This window comes from Anser cygnoides, chromosome 3 (genome assembly GCF_040182565.1).
Source record: "Anser cygnoides isolate HZ-2024a breed goose chromosome 3, Taihu_goose_T2T_genome, whole genome shotgun sequence".
NCBI classification, from domain to species: Eukaryota; Metazoa; Chordata; class Aves; order Anseriformes; family Anatidae; genus Anser; species Anser cygnoides.
In genome coordinates this window covers 52,766,779-52,788,676 of record NC_089875.1, presented here as the reverse complement: position 1 = coordinate 52,788,676, position 21,898 = coordinate 52,766,779, and positions in this window count along the sequence as shown.

The following is a 21,898-nucleotide window of genomic DNA, read 5'->3' as shown; positions in this document are numbered from 1 at the left end:
ACCTAAACTAGGCCAACAGATAGTACTCACAGAAACCCTACTTGTAATCCTGCTCCATAGATTTGGGAAATTTCTCCGTTATTTTCCTTAAAGCTAGCATGTTAGCAATCCTGAACCCTTATTTGATTTTCCACTGGGAGAAAAACAAATCCAACAACCAAATTTTGAATTGATTATACTAAAGGTTTCCTGAACCTGGCTTTCAATCTCGCTGTGCTCCTACACAACGTGAAGCCTCAGTGGAATTCACCTCAGCATGATAAAAATGAGATACACTCCGCAGATTTTTGCCTTTCTATCAGCACATTTAATCAACAAAATATCTGAATAACTTCTTTTTTTCAAATATTGGCCATAGTGATCTGGATTTACACTGCACCGTAACCTCTCTTTATCTAGCTACAGACGTTCTGGGGATGAAGGACCTGAACACACAATTTTCCCTGAATTGTGCAGAGGTAAGAATCTATTTCTGCATCTCCTCTTTCACAGAGCGTATAAAGCATTTACTCAGGTAAGCGGAACAGAGGACTGGCCTCCCACCAGCATTGGATCATATGGGAGTCACAAGTTAATTCTTGCAGTATTCACAAAGTAGAACTGGTTGTCAATAAAGATAAAGATGCACAACTGCAAACATCAATCTGAAAAATATCACAATTAGCATTTCAGTCTCTACATTTAGACTCAGGTGCTCAGGTACACCACAGGTTGAATTGAATTTCTTCCTTGTTCAGTTTGCTATACTGAATAGTATTTCAAATATGTCACTGAATTTTGAACATGGTTCCGCAAGCTATTTTATACCCTGTACACGATATTATAATGCTCATATTATAATTACAGAAACTGTGTATTACATGTATAAATCAAGTAACATGCAGGCATTCCATAGCTTGGTTCTGCCCTGTGAGATCTGGGTGACAGGTCACAACACCACCATTTAGTGCATATATACATTAAGCCATATATTCAAAAATTCATTAAGTTCCCAGAGGGCTTGAGTCTGGTACCGAGATGAAAAGACAGTGATCAAAACAGACAGTTTCGTACTTCTGGAAGAGCAGCTTTTAGGAGAGTAACTTTCAATAGCCCTAAAGACTGAATTCCTGTGGTTTTCCATATCTAAATGATGGGTGGCGTCATCCCCTCCAACTGCCTCACCAACACACCACTGCTCTATTTCAGAGACGCCCCGGAGCTGGTATGTCCACACCGGAGCTAAAAAGCTTGCCCGAGATGGTCTGAGGTTGGACATCTTTGCCATGTTGTTCTCAGCTTCGGGGCCTGTTGTGGTACCATGCATGGTGCAGAGCGACTCTGCACCCCAACCAGGGGTTGCCCAGGGTGCCTGCTTGTAGGGCTCACGATCTGCGTGCAGCTCCGTGCCAGCCAGCCTCCAAACAAAGCCTCCTGGATGCCTGCCTGTACAAACGTTCCCGCTGTTATCTGTGCTCTGTCATCGTGCCAGTACTCGGGATGAGGTAGAAGTGACCAAACTAGGAAGTTGCTTAGACACAGTACTTATAATGTAACTGCATGAACACAGCGCATTGCTCTCTTTGGTTAGGACTGGTGAAAAGGAAAGACCATGAAGCACACTACAAAACACCTAATTATTCAAACGGGTATTGAATAGCTCCTGTGTATTGTGGGAGCGTGCCCTCCGTGATGTTAGGTCCTTTGTTACAAATGCACGCACTTGAAAAAAGTCATATAATTAGCATGAGTCCCATGATAAGGTTAAATGCTCTCGAAGCCAAGACACATACATTTCCACATACATTTCATATATTAATATTAGAATGTTATATTTCTGCATTTTTATGAGTGTTTTTCACAATGCAGGAAAAATTAATATTTTTTTCACAGAAATAACTAAATGAAAGCTTTTATGTTGGCTTATTTATATCTGAAATCCTCAGTGAGCAGCATTTGTGGAACTGACTTGTTTCAAAGTCAAAAATTCACTAGGTTTGTTCCTCTTTCCATAAAAAGAGGCCCCTGAAATGTCATAAAGTTCATGAAACAAGATGGTAAGTGACAGATGACTGGATGAATGATCTTGGCAGTTGGCAGTTGTGCAAGATTGCAGTCTCCTGAAGTGGGAAAGAAACCTTTGATGCCTTTGGCTTTTTCTGAACAGATGATGTTCTGAACAAGCCTGTTAGAGTTGAAAGTGAGGGGAGAAGAGGGTATCATTTTTGCACAGTTCTATACTCATTATTCCCATATGGGAAAATGGGCCTAAAAGGCAGGGGGGGTGGGGGAAGCAGCCTGCATTCCTTTCTATTTTTAAAGGACTGTCTTCTTAGAAGATTTTAAATATGTTCCCAGCATTGATATTTTTAAGCATGTCCTGAAAATAGGTAGCAGGTAGGATGGGGCATGGAGCAGACCTGTGTGAGAGGGGGATATGCCCACAGGATTGTACCCACCTACAGAGAGCGTTCTGGCTCTACCAGACTAACTCTTTGATAACCCAGACCAGGTCTAGAAGAAGCATATTCTGTTTTCAATTGGACCCTGATGGGCACTTTTGTGAAAACGTAAACATAGGTGATGTTGGAGGAATACATTTGCTAGAGAGCTTTGAAGATCCAGCCAGTGTTGCAGAGGGGAATGGGATGAGCACGTTGCACAGGAGCGTGCTATATTTCTTTTGGTTTCACTCCCTTCTCAGGTCTCAGCCTTTTGTTTCAGCAAACGCAGTGTTTAAGCATATCTCTAAGTGAGTAATGCAAACAGCATATTTACTATATCAGCCCCAAAGCCATCCCACTAAAAGCCAAGCTGCTGCAGAGCAGGAAGAGTGCGATGGTGATTAGCCTCTCTAGTCCCACCGCTCTCACTGTATTCCTGCCACTGCTACCAGGCAGATACTACCCTCCAACAGCACTGCTTCCTGTATATAGCAGGAGTGATTCCCACAGGTAGCAGTAGTTCATCATTGCCTCTTTGCAAATACCATCACTTTTGCACAGTGACTTAGAGAAATAAAGCCCTAGTAAATCTCCCTAATATAAGGGATGGTAGAAATTACAGCCACCAATAGATCAGGTTAGGCTGACGTCAAAGCTCTGTGCTCCCTGGAGCCATGACAAAAAACAGAAAGGATGAGCTGCACAATCTCTATCCATTTCATGGCATTAATTTCCCCTCTTTCTTTCAGAAATAAAAAGAAAACAAACAAACAAACAACCCACCCTTCCTCTAAATTGCACAGCACAAAGAGAATTAGCTACTGGTGGGAACTAGACCTCTTCTCCCATTGTGCTCCTGGGGAGAGTAAACAAAAGGATGGTCCCCCACACCTCACAGCCACATACCTTATCCCTAATTAGAAGGCAGTATTTAGTGTTGTGAACTATCCTATAGCCTCTCTTGCTTTCTGCCATCACTGTCAAAAATTATTTTTATCGTTGTATGCATAACCCTATTTACTGAGATTTAACCGAACTACAAACAAAATAAACACACATACATATGTATACCTTAGACCCACGTTAGAAGTTCAGTTGCCTCTTAGCCTTAAGACAGAAATGAAGTCACTCCCTACAGGTTAAGCATTGTGCAAGAAGTGTGCTTACATCACCACACAGTATCTTGAACTCTTACCCCCCTTAAGCCGCATCGGTTGATAAATGATACCTACCTTCCTTCCTAAGGGAGGTGAGACTAGCTTATTTTTTACAGCTTAAAGATGATAATGAATTTATTAGCCACACAGAGATTCTTTATATTGGCTTTGCCACTTAAAAGCAATTCATAACAACACTATGATGGCCTATACTAGGCAGATTTCACCCCTCCATTAAAAGACCTTATCCATTTAAAAGCATGACTGCACTAACATTAAGTTAATAAATTAAATATCTGCCAACTTTTTTTCCTCTTTAAAGTGGTCTGCTTGAAAATAGATGGGCAGTTACTCAGCAAGACTATTCCTTATCATTCTAACAAGTGAGAGCACAGATAAAACCATTTCCAAATCAGCATATTTATGCATGTTCATAATGCAATGAAAATTACCTTGTGTTGCAAAGCACTGAACCCTGTTATTAGTATATGCACAGCCACACATGCCTAGATAAGATATAAAAACCATCACTGAAGTGGAAAAACAGATTTGGAAGGTGAAACTTATTAAGAGGGAGTAGAGGCAACAGGAAAAGGACGTTCAGAAAACTGCACAAGAGAAACAAAAACAAGTTGCAAAGGGAATGGAAAACACGCAAAGAGCTCTCCAGCACTGCTTGGCCAACCAGAAGGAGTTCAGTGGTTTAGTTACAATGAAAGCTTTTAGTGAGAGATGACAGACTTTAAAGCTGAGTGATGAACCATTAGTTTAATAAGTCAAAGCACGTTGGGGTAAGGGGGAGGCTGAAAAAGAAATTGAGAAAGGGGGGTGGCAAAGCGATCCTGCTGGGGACACATGTTGAGGAGCCAGACCTGGGCTCAGCCACGGGAACGGACACACCTTGCATTGAGTTGTGTCAGGCAGCCATGGGACACACACTCCCTCAGCTCACCCTGTGCTTCCTGACACAAGTTCATTTTCCAAGGGTAAAATACAGACATTTCCCCAAGAAACACACCTGAGAGCCATCACGCTTGCTGCCATAGCAGTCAGTAAATGCCTGGGGAGCATTACACTTACAGAAGAAGGTCTAGGGTGGCCCAAACCTGGCTTCTTTCGAGGGACATGGTGTGCCTGACACATTGTCCACCCTGCCCCAACATCCATCCCCTCACACCACGGCCCTGACACAAGGGGAAGCATTGGGCAGAAGTGCGGGTGCAGCCCTTACCTCAGCAAAAGCAGCTCACTGCTCACTCCTTCCCTACTTCTGACACAGCCTCTAGCTTCCCTGCAGGTAGGAACTAATTAGCAATTAGCAGAGGGGCACACCTCCTTTATTTATTTTTTTCCCCTTTGAATTTTTTTCAGCTGAGCCTCACTACAGGTGCAGCCACACTTCTGCCTCTCTGCTTGGCTCTAGCCCTGTCTCTAGCACAGGATCGACCTTACCCACGAGCATTTCAGCATCACCCAGCCCCAACCCATCCTGCTGCAGGCCCTGTGGGTTTCCTGCCGATAGGCCCAGCGGTCGGTCGCGCTGGGGCAGGGCCGGCATCTCCCACCACAGCGCATCCTCCCCATGGCCACTGCGGTCCCCCCAGCCACCGGCTGTCCTCACGTTGCTCAGAGAGCTGTCAGGAAGCCAGATGTGTGGTGACAGAGCTGGCCCACCTCATTAAAGGAAGAATAACGACCACCCCAATTAACTGCTGGATGAACGTGTGCCGCATCTCACCTTTGCTTTTGGGCATCCAGCACAACTTCGTGTGATTTCTGGAACGTCTTGGCTGGCCGGCAGATTGAATGCTTGCAGCTTTGAAGCAAAAAAGATGCTTTATGAGGCTGCCAGCCCTGCACACCCTCTCAGGGATGTGAAAGACGAGCTGTGTACTTCCTGGCACCTACTGCCTCATCCATAATCCCGACCCAGCAAGATGCCTCGCAGGCATAGTTAAGGTGCAGCTGAAGTGTACGAGAGATGATTTGTGAGCCAGGTGCAGTTTAAGCACTGGCAGCAGGAAAATACTTTTTTTTTTTTTTTTTTTTTTTTTTACACACGAACAAATCTGAGGTTTGAGTGACTGAGAGCCGATAAATGCGGATGTGTATTTTTACAGAACATCTTTTCAGAGTAGAGATGGAGTTGGAGCTCTTAACCTCAGAGGCTGGGACGGAGCCATACCATACATGTTTATATGGCAGTACAGGAAGAAAGGTTATCATGTTTTAGTTAACATTTCAGACTAAATTTCTCTTAGCTAACTTTCTGCTCAAACCAAACCTCAATTCCCTCCCCTGCCTTTACATTGCAAAGCAGTTTCATGCCATAAAAGTGAATTTTGAAAACACAGCTGCTGCTTGCCACAACTCCCTGAGCTGAGTTAAATCTAGCAAATATATGTCTTGTGGAATTTAAATGTTATCTTTCTTCCTATTAAAAATTGCACTGGAGGCTCTACTGGAGTCCCGGCTGACCTCCAGAGTCAGTGCCTGCATGTGGCCACCCGCTTGTCTCTCTCACCCTTTGCAGTAGCAGAGGCATCATTTTCACAGTCTGCTTTGGCTCATGGAGGTTGCTGGTAAAGCTGCTCTGGGGATTGCACCTCACTGACAGGGAATCTGTGAACACCTTTTATCTGGACACAGATGTCTTCCTCGACAGTGATTGACAGGATCCCAGAAGCGTTAATCAGGAAATTTCAAATAGTTTCAAAAGTATTTCTGCTAAAAGCAGCCTTGCCTGGAGGGGGAAGTATTCCAAATTTGGGAGCATCAACCTGGAAGCTCATTGTTGAGGTGAACAGAAATAACCCATAAGTACATTTAGATCATCTTTGTCATACTCAAAACTCAGTGCTGTTGGATATTTTAAAAAGAATACACTGTCAAATTTTGCTAAGATCTTGAGAGATAAAGATAATTAAAACAGAGATTTGATTCTTGTGGTAGTGTGCTATGATTCAATAATTTTGGGCTATCAAATTTATGGTTTGTGTGGAGGTCTTTCAAACGCCATATGATGCATATGATACAATCTCAGGTATCATACAATAAAATTTATATATTTAGTCTTTATTTCCATATGACTTGTCTGTAAGTGTCGCAGCTTTACAGAATGTTTGATCCAAGCTTCCTTCTGGCTTTTCTCCTCTTTCTGGCCCTGCCATGCAGGAGTAATCCAGCTGATGGGAGTCAAAGTCAGCTGTGACCAGGCTTCCTCAAAAATTGCTGCACCAGCTCAGCTTTGACCAGTGCTTTCCTGAACGCTGAAGAGTGCAGGAGTCCAAGGCACAAGTGTGTAATTCAGACAGCAATGAGTGAGATATCACTGCTACAGAAAAAGTTTGTCTGGCGTGTGTCCTGACACTGGCAAATTGAGCAGTAATTTCCTCCCCAGATGCTGTGGAGTTTGAGAGAGTTTGGCTCAAGAGGTTAAAAAAATAACGTTCTGGCAGTAAACAGTTTTTTAGAAACATTATTTGGAGACTTACTCAAACTTGTGCAATGCTTTGTCTACAGTAATAGGAATTGCAGCAAGTAATGGTATTAGGTACACAATATGTACCTTCAAATGATCTGCTTGGAAGACAGAGCCCTGCTGGACTTTGAAAGCTTTCTATCAGGATATAACTTTTTCAGCTTCTTTATTTTATCCTGCTTGAATCAGTGTGTGACATGCATGACTCGAATGCCCACAATTTTGGGAAAACTTGAATCCGAGCCTAAGTGTAAGGTTTTGATTCTGTTCTATGGATTTACTGATTTATTTGTCTATAAAAAAATCTCACAGCTAACTAAAAAAAAAAAAAAAAAGGAAAAAAAAAAAGAGAGAAAGAGATGTTTAATTATAATGGAAGCAGTAAGCAGAAGCCAGCTTCATTTCCTCCTTTCCCACCAAATTCAGTCTCTATTTAAAAATCAGTTTCTCATCAGCCAGTCGGTAAGAGGCAGCGCCTTCCCTGTGAAGATGAATCCTGATATTTATCCTAACCCTTGGCCCTAGCCGCTCTTCCCTTCAGAGGTGACAGAGGGGGAAGAGGCATTCTTCAGCTCCCCGAGGGACCTGGACCACCGAAAAGGTCAAGCAAACAGAGTTACAATAACCACGATGCTTGAGGCCGGCCAGCGCCTCAGGTCCAAGCAGAGCGGTGCTGCTGCTGGGCGAGTAACACGATTAAATCGGCCTTGGTGCTGCGCTGCAGAAGCAGACCTTAGAGCACTGCACGCTCGTGCCAGATGGATTGCTCAAGCTTGGAAAGCTCTCTCATGCGCACATAATCACGACAGGCCCCGTTCCTGGAAAAACAACATGGCACTGACAGAAGGATTTTTACTCACTTTCCAGCAGAAAAAAACAATGGCTGGGAGTAGACTTCACGCTGTGGATGGCGAACAGGACTTTATGGGCTGCAAGGAGCCGTTTGCTTGTGGTGGACAGCGGTGAAAGCAGAGCTGAGGGGTGTGTGCTGGGCCGGCGGGCCAGGGGGAGGCTCAGCCTCCCCTCCCAGGGCAGGCGACGGGGGCCTGGCCGATGCTGCCGCTGTTGTTCCTCTGGTTTGCGTGGTCACTTCAACCCTGAAAAAATAGTGATTGAAATAACAGGGAGAAAGCAGATGTCTGGAACTTGTCTGGACTAAGCGGGATGGTTCCTCTGGTTCCTGCTTTGAAAGGCCTGAGCGGAAAGCTGGAAAGGGAGGACGGGAGGGCAAAGGTAGCGCCCGAGCCACGTCTGCATCACCGGCTGCACAGTGGTCAAGCCTACCCACGGCTCTCCGTGGTGACCCTTCTGCATCCAGTCCTTCTCATCAGGTACTCCTGGTTTTGTCACAAGCTTCATTATCACACAGAAGGAGAAAAGCAGCATGTGTTTAAGGCTATATATTAAAACTAAGCTCTATATATTGTACACGAAAAGGGAGCGTAAGCCAGGAGAGCATTCCTCAGCTGCTGCTGTTGGCATCAGATGAAGTTTGGGAAGTCCTGTGGAGTAACACAGTAGTTAGCTGCTCGTTTTTATTTATTTATTTATTTATTTTTAATAGGAAAGACCTTTCCTTTTTCATTTGAATTCTCCCAAGATCCTGGGCAATTAAAATGGGGTGTGAGGTACTGCAGCCCTCTCAGCCAGAAGAAAAGTGATCTCACATTTGACCACTGTGGCAAAACCCACTTTGTTACCGCTAGTCCAGACTATGGAAAAAATGAGATACAAAGAGAAAAGCACAAGCTGCATCTTCCAGCCTATGAGTACATTAATTTAAGAACAGTTATGTTAGATTGGACTGAAGTTTTATTCGTCTTGGTATCACTTCTTCAAATGCACCCTAAACTGGAAATTTGTGGAAAGAGTATGAGACCATTTCCCCTGTATACTCTCCCAGCTATCTGTGGTTTAAGTGTATCTTGACATCAAGCCTACATTCACACCATCATTTTTTCATCAGCCACAAATGAAGCTATCTATCTTCCAGAAGCTTCTCGATCCTTTATTTCTCCTGGCTTCTGAATCAGCCTGCTGTAAGGAACTCCACAGTCTAACTGCAGTGTCATGAACAATTGTTTCCTCTTGCTGATTTAAAGGCAGTGATTCACTGCTTCATGAAGGCCACGAGCAAACTGTTTCCCATTCACATTTTCCCTGGCCATCATTGCTTCACTGGCCTTCACCATATCTTGCCTCAGTCTCTCCCTTCAAACCTCAAGAGCTATTTAATCTCTCTTCATATGAAAGCTGTGCTGCACTGATCATCCCTTTCCTCTCCCTCTACCTTATTTACTTAAGTAGGTAAAAGATTGGTAAACACTTAAACTCCACAGCTATTAAGTTAGGAAGAAAGTTATTAAATTCAATATTACTAGCTCAGCTGCACTGAGAGAACAAAGTCCCCCCTGCTTGGTTGTGACCCACATTTACCTTACCAGAAATCCAGCCCTTGTGGGCTCTGCTGATTGTGCAGGGCACACTTCGGTTTGCCCTAGCACAGAGCAGGGTTTGCTCCAAACCTGTGTCTGTTAACATAAATGTGTGCCCCTGTAATGTCACAAGACAGGTGGATGGGGACTGTTTCCACTATTTCACTGCAGTCAGTGGGAATCCACTGCTGACCTCTGTACAAGGATACACTTGAAAGAGTGGTTTGCTTCTTTCAGTAATCCTCACAGAGAAAGGCATTATTAGTTTATTAATCTCTTTGAAAACACGGTAAAAGACAGCTCGGATGTTTGCCTCTCAGCGGTTTCTAGCAGGAGGAACATATATCACACGGCGAGACATGTTCCTGCAGAGCATCATGCAATTACCCAAACCTTTCTGCAGTCTGTCAAGAAGCTGTGCTCCCTGCCATGCTTCATTAACAGCAGAAATCCCCGCGTTTGTTGGAGCCAAGCTTACACAAATTATTTTCAAATACGAGTAACACAGCCATCCTTCAGTTCGAACAACTGAAGCTTTAGGAGCCATTTGCTCAGGAGAAGAGCCTCAGAGCAGGCTTTGCCATGGCATAGGAGCCAGTGCTGCTGGAATACCTGGAAGCTGGCACCACAACCCAGCTGGGCTCATCACTGTGCTACCAAAGGATGAAAGATTGGTTCCCTGAAGCACTCACAGCCCAGGTATGAGAAGCAAAAATGGGGAATACAGCCTCTGGATGGGGAGCAGCAAGAGGAATGGTCCTAGCCAACGCCAAAACATGAACTAGAAGCTTCACCACACCAGCACCTGAAACACCATTGAGGCTGCAGTGACACCAGGGATTCTTTAAAGAGAGCTTTGACGGATGTAAAGTAACTTGGCATGGATCTATGGATGAGGTCTGCTCAGCCATGGGATGTGGCCAGGGAAGAGACCATGACATGTAACCATGAGTGGAAGCAGGAATCGGGATCTTGCTGCTGAATGAAAAATGACAGGGAAGGGCCAGGAGGGCTCGTGAAGGGGTTGGGAAGGAAAGCCAGGAGAGAACAGCCACACTGCTGGCTCACAGTGTGTTAGCAAACTCCTCCTTGTGTCAGCAGAGCTGTGGTATTGGCAGCACACGTGCTTTTAGCTCACCTGAAATCTGAGCTTCTCCCTTCTCCCAAGAGCTGTTTGGTAGCAAAAAGGATCGGGTTGAGTTCCAGGTGATTCATATTAACATTAGAAATGATGCTGGTATAAGAGACTGAGAAGCCAAAAAAGAATGACGTCTCAGGCACTTGGCAGAAAAGGGTGACAAGATACAGTCAGTAAAGGGGATCCTGTGAAGGTGGGGTTGCACTTTTCTGGGGTCTACTTTCTTATCTTGGTTAACCATCTGAGACATCTTGGAGCCTGTGGTTCTGGCAGCCGGGGGAGGAAAAGTATTAACAACCTCTTTCCACTGACCTCCTCCTCTCAAGAAGGCTCTGGGACACAGGCTGCACATGTGGAGTAATTAGCACACAAAGCCAGAACTGGAAGTGGGGGCTTGCTTGTAGGTAGCACAGCTCAGAGGAGTCATGTGAGCACCCAGCACCATTGTAGACAACAAGGCCCAGACCAGAGATGTTGCTGGAGCCCAGGGTGGTGATCCGGGCCTTTCTTCTGCTTCTACCTCTCTGTCTTTCTCTCTCTCTCCCCCTCATATGTTATGGGCCACTCAGCCCGTTGTGAAATAACAAGGTTTAAACTGCTCCCATTATAGATAACATGGCTTAATCAGTTTCTACCAGAGTAGCTTCTGCCGTCAATAAAACTTTTCAATCAATCGTTTGGTGCTACGTCACCTTAATTCAGCCCAAGGGTATCGCGAATATCTCCTCTCCAAGTGGGCCGTCCAGGATGGCCGCCTCCGGGCCCCCACAGCTGGCTCAAACTCCAGCTCCATATACACAGTGCTCAGGAACGAATAATACTCATCCAATCCCAGACAGGAGCTTTTGAACAGGGATTTAAAACTAATGGAAATTTAATGATAGTAAAAAGAGAAATAAAAGAAAAGACTTCCTACAAAGAAGCTGAGTTTTTCAGAAGGTGAAGCATTACCTGACAATAGTCCTGAGAGGATCTCCCTTTTCCAGCTCTAAATGTCTGAAAAGGTATACGCTGCAACCTCTCTAACCTTAGGACTGAGCAATGTGAGCTCATAATTGCTCCACAGAAGAAGCATGGCAGACCCTTCCCTTTCCCTTTGCTCTCCAGCAGACGTATTTCCTCTCCTTCGTGCTCTCCTGGGGGTCTTTCGGGCACCGCAGGGATGGTCTTCTTTTCCTCCCTTCACCAAAAACTGAATGAAACACCAGTGAGCCACCGCTCTCTCAGACTTCAAATTTGGAAAGCAAAAACCCCTTTGTTTGCACAGCTTCTAGCTCCCCAGGCCTACCTCCCGTTTGCTGCAGGCCAAAAGCACGGGCAGGGCAGGGCACTGGCTCAGCTGGTGCATGGTAGCTCATGACAGGAGTTACTTTTCCAGGACCTTAGTTCAGGGCAGCCTGTGGAGGTGCCTGTGATACTGCAGAATATCTTTAGTCCCTGAATAAGAATACTGAAAGAACTAGAAAAAAATACTTTGCCAACTTCTCATTTCTCCCTCCCCAAGTGTGCCTGTAATGGTTTCAGCTTCTGCGAGACATACTCTGGATATCCAGGATAATGGTTTTGCACCCTGCGTCACAGCTGTAGGTTAGCTGACTCACGATGAGGCAAAGGGAACATGAACACTCATTTTCAGGTATATGTAAAGCAGCCACTGGCAGCAGGATGCAAATTCAAGGCTATCAAGCTCTAAAATAAGACTCTCAGGTTGGCTAACATGTAATATTGATTATTGTAGGGGTTACATGATGTAGATAAATCACAGAATCACAGAATCATCTAGGTTGGAAGAGACCTCCAAGATCACCGAGTCCAACCTCTGACCTAACACTAACATATAAAGGTGCATGGCATAGAGCTACATGAAAAGTTATTGAACAACAGTGCATCAGAGAGATATTTTCTTTTGATGTCATTCAGAAAAAGTTATTGGACAAAAGAATTATAACATCGTCTCTGTATTTGCTTTCTCTTGCACCACTGTCTCTCAGAGCTTGACCTGTAAACATCCCCACATCCACCCTATTTGGCTGCTTCTCTTTGATTTCAAGAAATATATTTTCATCAAAATGGAAAAATATCCAAACTGCTGCACAGAACATTAAATCAATAGAGTGTTTTCCTGACTCAGAGCCTGGAGGATAATTGTACCACTCGCAAAGCTTAGCACTGAGATTTGCTTCTGTCTCACCGGTTGCCACAAACTGGAGTACAGTCAAAGTCAGGTAACATGGTGGATTGTCTCTGGAGAGATACAGCATGCACTGTGTGACGGGCAGAGAATAAAACTAGTATGTGGTTTGGTTTCAGGGTAAATGAGATTAGCATAAAATTACTTTCCTCTAGAAAGAAAAATCCAAATCAATGTGATGGTAAACCCTATTCTAATAACTAGCAGTGTCCAGCACTGGGAGGCTGGACTCTCCTGGTTATACTACTGACTGTTATTTTTCTCCCCTAAGAAAAATAGTTCAACCAATTAAGAAAAAAAAAAAAAAGGAAATAATAATAATAAAAAAACTTTTCTCATCAAGCACTCACTATGTCATTTCATTAGGATCATGGATGTTGGTGAAGTCTGGGTCATATCCCCTCTGTGATCTTTTTTTACTTGCTGAAGTGTAACAGTTAAATAATGAGATAGTTAGATAGTTTATTTTGCACTGAAAATGGTCCAGCATAAATTGAGTCTTAATGCTGGCTGCAGCCACTGGGCACCATGCAAAGCTGTTCAGCGAACTGGCTGTAACACTGCTGGGTCTGACCGGGGCGTTCCCTGAAATGTCTTTCTTGAGCTGCACCAGTTGAGTGTAGGCAGCAACGAGCAACTACATCATCCTCCGTGACATACCCACGGCTACAGCATTCAGGTGGAAGGCATAGGCTGCTAGCACAGGCACCCTAACAGGTTATATGATGACAGACTAAGCACGGGGAGGTGAAGAGAAGAAAAGGGGGAGTGAAAATACAGGGCTGGCACAGGAGAGACTTCAAAATGAAAGAGACGCAGGGAGGTGGCAAGTGGACAGAAAGGGTCAGAAGAGCTGTGGTAGCTGGAGCATATTCTTGAATCACAGCCAGCCTTTTAATACTCTTCATCTGTCCTTTTAAAAAAATATATCTGTTTTTTGTTTGTTTTTGGATTTCTTGTGTTACAGGCATGACTTAAACCAGTCTCAGCTGACGCAGACACAAACCCATTCTTTTTGTTACTGTACAGCTCGGCCTTGTTTGCTATCTGCCCCAAATTTCCTTAGCAATGCAGCCCACAGTCCTATAGAAATATCTATTTTTTTTTCTTCTTGTTTTCAATTTTCCACCTGGACTGTTTCTTAATGCAAAGTCCAGTTCTGCATGGACTGAGAGGAGCATCGTGGAGAGAACATGTTCAGATCATCAGGGGCAGTTGCAGAGGACTCGGCAGGGTGAATGGAGGCCGTACAATCAGCATTCATTCTTCCACTTTCTATCTTCTAAGAACATTTTACTCTAAAGTCCTCTTTTTTAATTTCTGGAAGGCAGCAAGAGATTAATGTATATTAACAGGCTTAAACACCCAGATTCATTAAACAAGCAAAAGGAGTTGGACGGAGGTAGAAAGTTTTAGAAATTTAATTTTAATTTGTATTTGGCATAAATTCTGCTAATAGCAATTTTATCTGCCTATAGTTATACCCTTTAACTATCCAGTAGCCATTCCTATGACTCAGACCACAAATACAGAAGTCCAGGACTAAGAAAGATTTAATTCCTGGCAACATTTGTTCCTAGCTGCTTATCTACTAATTCCAGCTCTAAAAGGACTATATATGCTCATTTTGAAGAAATATTTTTTAAATTATTTTTGAAGTGCCTTAATAAAAGTAATATTTATGTGGTCTAACTTGTGAGGAGAACTTTGAAGATGGTGAATATTATAGTTATATTTGCCACAACAGAAAAACAATTTTATAGGCCATCATAGTCTTGGATTAATTGTATAGAAGCAGGGAAAATGAAAAACAAAAAAGCACAGACCACATAGTTCCCCTGCTATGTAATATCTGTTTATGGGATTTTATTTCTTTAGCCTCCAGTAGATGGCAATCCAGTACTTGGCCAGTAAAACTATCATGTGAAGAAACTCCTCTGTACAAAAGTCCACAGGGGCTTTAATTATATATTGTAAGTGCAACTTCGGACTGAGAACATCATCCAAGTGAATCATTTAACTGATGTTATGTTACGTTGCTGGCCAGCTCAGGACAAACACCAGCACAAATTTGACTTGAGAAGTGTGTGGGGGAAATGTCAGCAAATTGGAAGATCTTTCCATCTTGAAGGGATGCCGGTTGTTTTAGTGCTGACAGTCGCTTATACTGACATATTTAGAAGCCTTTGGAGGTAAAAATATATATATAAATTTTAGTGTCTACTTGTTTGGAATTTCAGTTGCACTTAACATAGTGTAAATCAATCTCCTGTGTTTAAAAATAAAAAATAAAAAAATTGCACAGAACTGTCTGAATATTCTCCCTTCTATTTGACTTACTTCCAGACCATGGCTACATGTCCTATGTGCCCGTGATTTTCTGCATATTACCATTGCTCTAGGACCATTTCTGAGATTGTCATTGTAAGATCCAAGCCACAAAATACCCCAGCTTGGGCGGAGTCCCTGCCTCAGCTGGTAGCCTGGACACTCACCTCACTGCCCACTGCTTCAGCTGAACTTGGGCTGGGTGAGAGCGGTGGTGTTCTCCTGCAGAGCTGGGCGGGAGGGGGTGAGCGGGCGGGTGTGGGTGTGTGAAAAAGCGTAACAAGTCAGCAAGTTGCAAAGGAGAGGGAAGACAGCAAGGGCCACATGATAGAAGGGACATCTTTGAAGCATAAGGAGTTATTTTCTTTGCATTGTCCAGGCAATCAGTTGGATACCTTTCCCACCCCCAGTTAAAGTGCGTTAAAGGAAAGCACAGTTAGCAGTCCCAATTCCTGATATGCTATTTCCTCTTAGAAGGCCATTTTTGTAACAAAGATTTGATAAGACACACCGTTAGTTTCTACCTTAGTTTTGCAAGAACAACTCTTAGTATAACCAAGATGAAACATATCCCATTCCAAGACAGACTTACCAAGTAAATTATACTTTTAAAACTTTCCTTTTACTTGATGGTTCGATCATTTTCCTCCTCTGTGCTCACCTTTACAAGCTTCCTTCATGTCAGGTGAGAACTAGAGCAGGTCACTCACAAGAGATGTCCCAGCCTCCAAGAAGAGCAGTCCTGGTCTCCATAGTAAGTCCCTGCTCGGGCATCTGACGAATTTTCTTTGTGAGATGGGGGGAAGGAAAGCTCTGTTCTGTTTTTGCTGGGAAAGTTCTCAAGAGTGATGTCCTTATTTCCAATAAAATCACTGCACCACTTGGTTTGATAACAGACGGATTGTATTCCTTACCAACACCTGGCTAGCATTAGTCAAGTGATAAAAACATACTTCTCAGCAGATCAACTCTATATTGTTTTTCAGCACACAGATACAGAAAGAAGTTACAGTAAATGTGCCTGTAAATACAAATAGAGATTCAACTCCATTTTTCTTATATTTAATAATCTTGCCCATCCACATAGGTTTTATTCATTGTTCCATTTATACATTTAGTGTGAAGTTTTGTATCTTCTAAAAGTGTGGATTGATAGATGCAAAAAGGGCCTTTGGGCAAATATTTGACATTTCCATAACAGAGATGAATGGCAGCAGCACTTGCAGAGCAGTTTCCATTTTCAGAGCCTCATACTAGCATCAATTACTGTTTGTATTCTACTTTGGATCGAAGAGGAGCTGGAGGCAAACTTTAGATTTGCATGGGATGCAGATAGCAGGCACTAAGTGAGTTTCTATGTTTCTATTTCCTTCAGAGGTACTCATACCATATATTGGTTAATTGCCTCATGAGCAACCAGTGTGGGGTTGCTAATTTTGTGTGATTTCATCTTTATTTATTTATTTATTTTTAAGCCCTCGGTCTTTAGAGGTAGTTAACACAATGGCAATGACAAACCTTGTATCTGCTACTTTCTTTAAAAGTCAAGCCAGCGAGCAGAAAGTACGCGTCTGGAAAAATTAACAACCTACTTTGTATTCCCATTCCTCTGTGTGAGAAGGGATGAATCAGACACTGTTGTGATTTAGAGCTAGTGACAGCCTGCTCATAAGAGCACAGAAATAAAGAATGGCTTGCCATGCTAAGAGTTGAGCAAGTTCTCTTGTTTCTTTTATACTGTGTGCTCTAATACTTCCTCTGGTAGTCTCTGCTTCTTCAACAAATGCTGACAAGGAATTTAGACTCGTAGGGAGAAAAGTGAAATAGAAATATTTTCAATTAAAGCTAATTACTGATGATTTCAGATCTGATCAATTCTACCAGAGTTTGACAAGTACCTCTTTGCTTGATAACTAAATCAAATGAAGATCTGGCAAACATACTCAACTGCAGAATCCAAACTTCTAACAGAAATACTTAATAAAAGTTAAAACAAACAAACAAACATTTCTGTCCTTTGGCATAATCAAACTTATTCTGCCACCAGGATTTGCCAATGGGGTCCTTTCCTACAGTGTGTTTTGCAGAAGTGCTGCAAATCTACAAACTCTACTGAAACAAGTGAAAAGTGGTTGCATGTATTCATTACCTCTGAAAAACTGGACCACTGGTGTCTTGTCTAGTAGTAATTGTCCTGAGCCATGTGATGACTGTTTTGAGGATTAATGGCCAGGATTTGCCACAAGCACTTAGAAATAAACTAGAACTTAGGTTTTTTTCCTTAACTTCTTCACATATTTTTAAGTAGATCCTCTTTGAAACATGTGGTTTAGAACTGATTCATTAGATTGATGGACAGACTTCTCTAAGATACAACAAATGTACTTCCGAAACCCTCTACATTCCCAGAAGGTAGCAATGCTGCTCTTAGTTTTATGACATTTATCAGCTTTCCACTAGTTTCTTTACCCATCCCTTCCTTCTCTCCCTCCTCTCTCTCCCAGCAATCCTCACCACCATCTCAGCTGTTCCATGAGCTGGGTGACCCGTTTTCCCTCCTCCTGTCTTCCTAACGAGACCAGAGCAAATAAGCGACAGGAATATTCCTGTTTTATGCTTGGACTGCTCAGGAAGATGTCAGGGTTGTATGATTCAGCTGCAGATGAAGAGGGCATGAAGGAAGAGCAGAGGCACAGCTCATCAGCATTACGTCCCCAGCTGTGGTGGTTTTACCCAGCTGGGCAGCTGAGCTCCACCACAACAACTCTCTCACTGCCCCTCCTCAAAGGGAAAGGGGGAGAAAATACAATGGAAAAGGCTCAGGGGTTGAGATAAGGACAGGGAGATCACTCAACAATTATCATCATGGGCAAAACTGACACAGCATAGGGAGATGAATAAAATTTATTACCTATTGTTAACAAGCAAGATCAGTGAGAAACAAACAAAAAACAAACAAACCAAAACCACCTTGCCCCCATCCACCCTCTTCTACCTTCTCCCCCCCCCAAGGGGCACAGGGAATGGGGGTTGTGGTCAGTCCCTGAGGCTTCGTCTCCGCCGCTCCCTCACGGTCCCTCCCTGCCCCTGCTCCCCGTGGGGTCCCTCCCACGGGATGCCGTCCTGCCCGATCTGAGCCTGCGGGGGCTGCCCACAGGCAGCAGCTCTTCAGGAACTGCTCCCACACGGCTCCGTACCACGGGGTCCATCCCCCAGGAGCAAACTGCTCCAGCACGGGTCCCCCACGGGCGGCAGCTCCCCCCAGACCCCCTGCTCCTGCGTGGGCTCCTCTCCACGGGCTGCAGCTCCGGCCCGGGGCCTGCTCCTGCGGGGGCTCTCCATGGGCCGCAGCCTCCTCCAGGCCACCTCCACCTGCTCCACCGGGGGCTCCTCCACGGGCTGCAGCGTGGAGATCTGCTCCGTGTGGGACCCGTGGGCTGCAGGGGGACAGCCTGCTCCACCAGGGGCCTCTCCACAGGCCGCAGGGGAACTGCTGCTGCGTGCCTGGAGCACCTCCTGCCCTCCTGCTGCACTCACCTTGGTGCCTGCGGGGCTGGTTTTCTCATATGTTCTCGCTCCTCTCTCCAAGCTGCTGTTGTGCAGTTTATTTCCCTCTCTTAAATCTGCTTTCACAGAGGCACAAACAATATCATTTATTGGTTTGGCTCTGGGCTGCAGTGGATCCCTTTGGAGCTGGCTGGAGCTGGCCCTTATCTAACATGGGGCAGCTTCTGGATTCTTCTCACAGAGGCCACCCCTGCAGCCCCACACTGCCAAAACCTTGCCACATAAACCCAGCACGCCGGCAGAAGCAGGGCTGCACGGAAGTATGGAAGGAACACTGAGGGGGATGATAATGGAGGCAAAGGAGAAAAATCAAACGATAGAAAGCAAGTACAAGAAAAGAAATGCTTCCCACTCTAGCGCTGTGCAAATCTCACACAAGCCGCAGGGTGCAATCCAACAGACCACTGCAGTTTGCTCTAAATAAAATTTATCCAGATGTACTTTGTGTATATCAAGAAGATGTTGCCTGGGGAACCCTACCTCTATCCCCTGTACCTGCTGGCCCTCCAGGGTTTCTTGTTGTTTGTGCCTCAGGCCCAAATGCTTCTAGTAAAAGCAACATTACTCAGAATTAACGAGTGCATCTGTCCTGAATGCTTCTCTCACTTACCTGATTTAACTGAATTTCTCCTCTACAAATGGTACTTTGACTTCATAGAACTTTATAAAAGTGGTCAGCAAAACAGATACACCTGAAAAAATGGGCAGAGAGAGATAGCTACCAGCTTGGAAGGCCTCTGGCTGGTTCACTTGTTTTCTCACCCTGATTCCCATTTGAATGTGGTATTTTTTGTGAGGCACGGACAAGGCATTCACCAAATCAGGTCACAGCAGCTGGAGTTTCTCCATGACAATTCACACCTGTGGTGCTACATGCACCAGGGGTCAGAGGGCTGCTTTTGTTCATGCACACACCTAAATAAGCACTGAATGATGAGCTGGAAAACAGACTTCAGCAGGACCTTGGCCTTGGCCCTCTTGCCCCCGTGACACTAAGATGCTGATTGCAAAAAGGAGTGAGGCTGAATCTTGGCTTATTATCGATACAGACAAGCACAGATGAGTTTGTTTTTTTCCTGGGCACGAAATACCTGTGGTTGGGTTAAACACTGTGTGTTGCAAATGCTTGTCTGCTCCAGGGGAGGCCTGTCTTCACTCTGACAGGTATTAAGCATGAGCTTGTGACATTGCTTTTAATGTTAACTTGTATGAATCCCCCTAGGCTCTTATAGAAACCTCACATATTCCTGAAGCAAGACACAGTTGATCAAATTGCTAAAATACACAAAAAAAGAAGAAACAAACAAACAAGGTTCTTGGCAGCCTCGAGTCATTCCATGGGTTTTGATGTGCCAAAAGGCAAATTTTGACTCAGACGTGCATGTATTTTAGAAAGCAGCCTGAAATCCTTTCCCAGTTTCTTATCAGGCTGTGGAGGAGCAAACTCACATGGCAGCAATTGGTCCCAAGGGATGTTCTAAATCCAGCCCTTGGGGGCTAGGAAAGTCTCTCTCGAGGGGAAAAGGCTTAATGAATGGAGAGAGTCTCTCCTCTCATTTAATTAGATGAGTGCTTATTTGTGTAACTGAATTAATCTAAACCATTTTTCTGCTCTTCAGGAACCACACTGCTTCACATTCAAAGCACCTTCTATGATGCTCATACTTTGAAGTTGTAGAGCAAGAGATGGAAGAACTTAATGAAATAAACCGAATAGTACAAATATGTCCTGCTGATCCTTACAAGAATATGAGCTGGAAACACTGCACAGGCCAAAATACAGTTTCAGTCAATCAGTGGACTCATATAACTATAAACTGTGTTAAAACCCAAGCCTGAAACAGATCCTGTTCAGTGCTTTAAGAATCACCATAACCAATGGATATGGACTAAATCTGTCTCTCTCCGAACCTGCTGTATTCTGCTACAAGGTGGAAAGCTGACCTCGCAATAACTGAGGCTTATGTCATGTTGGAAGTGCAAGTTTGAAGGCCACTCAAAAAAAAACAACCAAAAAAAAACACTCTTTGCAACTTAAAAAGAATAACACATATATATTATGAAGAAATGTCATTGCATGGGAATACCAAAATGACCAAGCTGTAGTGGGGGTAAATAAGTTTCTCCATGGTGATTTCAATTCTCTGTAGGCTTCCTCCCCACTAGTCTTCCAGGCCTGCGAGTGGGTACAAGAAGGAACATGCTATCTGAAATGTGAAACTTGAGAACAAGAGGCTTTTATAAAGTTAGTACTAGTTAACAAAATAAAGAGATGTCTTGTTATGAGGGCATGGGAACAGATGATAATTAAAAAAAAAGGCACACCGAACAGTTCTTCTAGGCAGCCTTGGTATTTTTTTTTTAAAGTTGAAAGACTGACCTACTGTATGTGAGCTCCACTGCCTTCTGGTCTCCTTTCCAGCATTCTCTCAGACTGGAGAGAGAGATGGCAGTAAGCGAGTGCAGCCTGTGCCGCTCCAGAATGGCAGCACACCTCTGTGCGGCAGGGGTTTACATGTGAACCTTCTGCTCAGGCATGAAGTTTCTTTCTGGAAGTATTAGTAGAGGGAATTTTAACATGTTTCTTCTATCTCTCTCTTTTTTTTTTTTTTTTTTTTTTCTGATGTAACGCTTCATTGTGAAGAGAGAATGTTTAGAATAAGAGGATAGGTACATATGTGTTGGGGGGTGGCTGTGGTTGTTTTTGGCAGTGGTCACGGTGGTTAGCACACATTTGGATCAAACTAGCAAAATGCTGAGAGCAACAGATAGGGGCTTTGTGTTTCAGCTGCTCCCAAAGCAATCCTGGACCACAGCAGTCTTGGAAGGGAAGCAGTACTCCTTCCAGCTGCAGAAATGGCAAGCGCTTTGGCTTTTCATGTCGTTCAGTGTTTGTTTTGTTTTTATTTCTATTTTGTTACTTGAGAGACTCTTGGAAACAGCCTGTCTTTGAGCCAGCTGCTGTCCCTAGAGGCTGTTTGAATGCGCTGCCCTAGCCAGCAGAGCAGTGCCCTCTGGTGCACAAGCACAGCAGTGGCCTGGTCCTCAGCTGAACCGAAGGATAAGAATAGAGGGGAAAAAATTCAGAGTTCATCCTTGACATTTTTACTGCATGCTGCCTCATTCCCATGAACTGTTTGCAACGTGGTACAGTTCTGATGGGAGCGTTGCTTAAGGG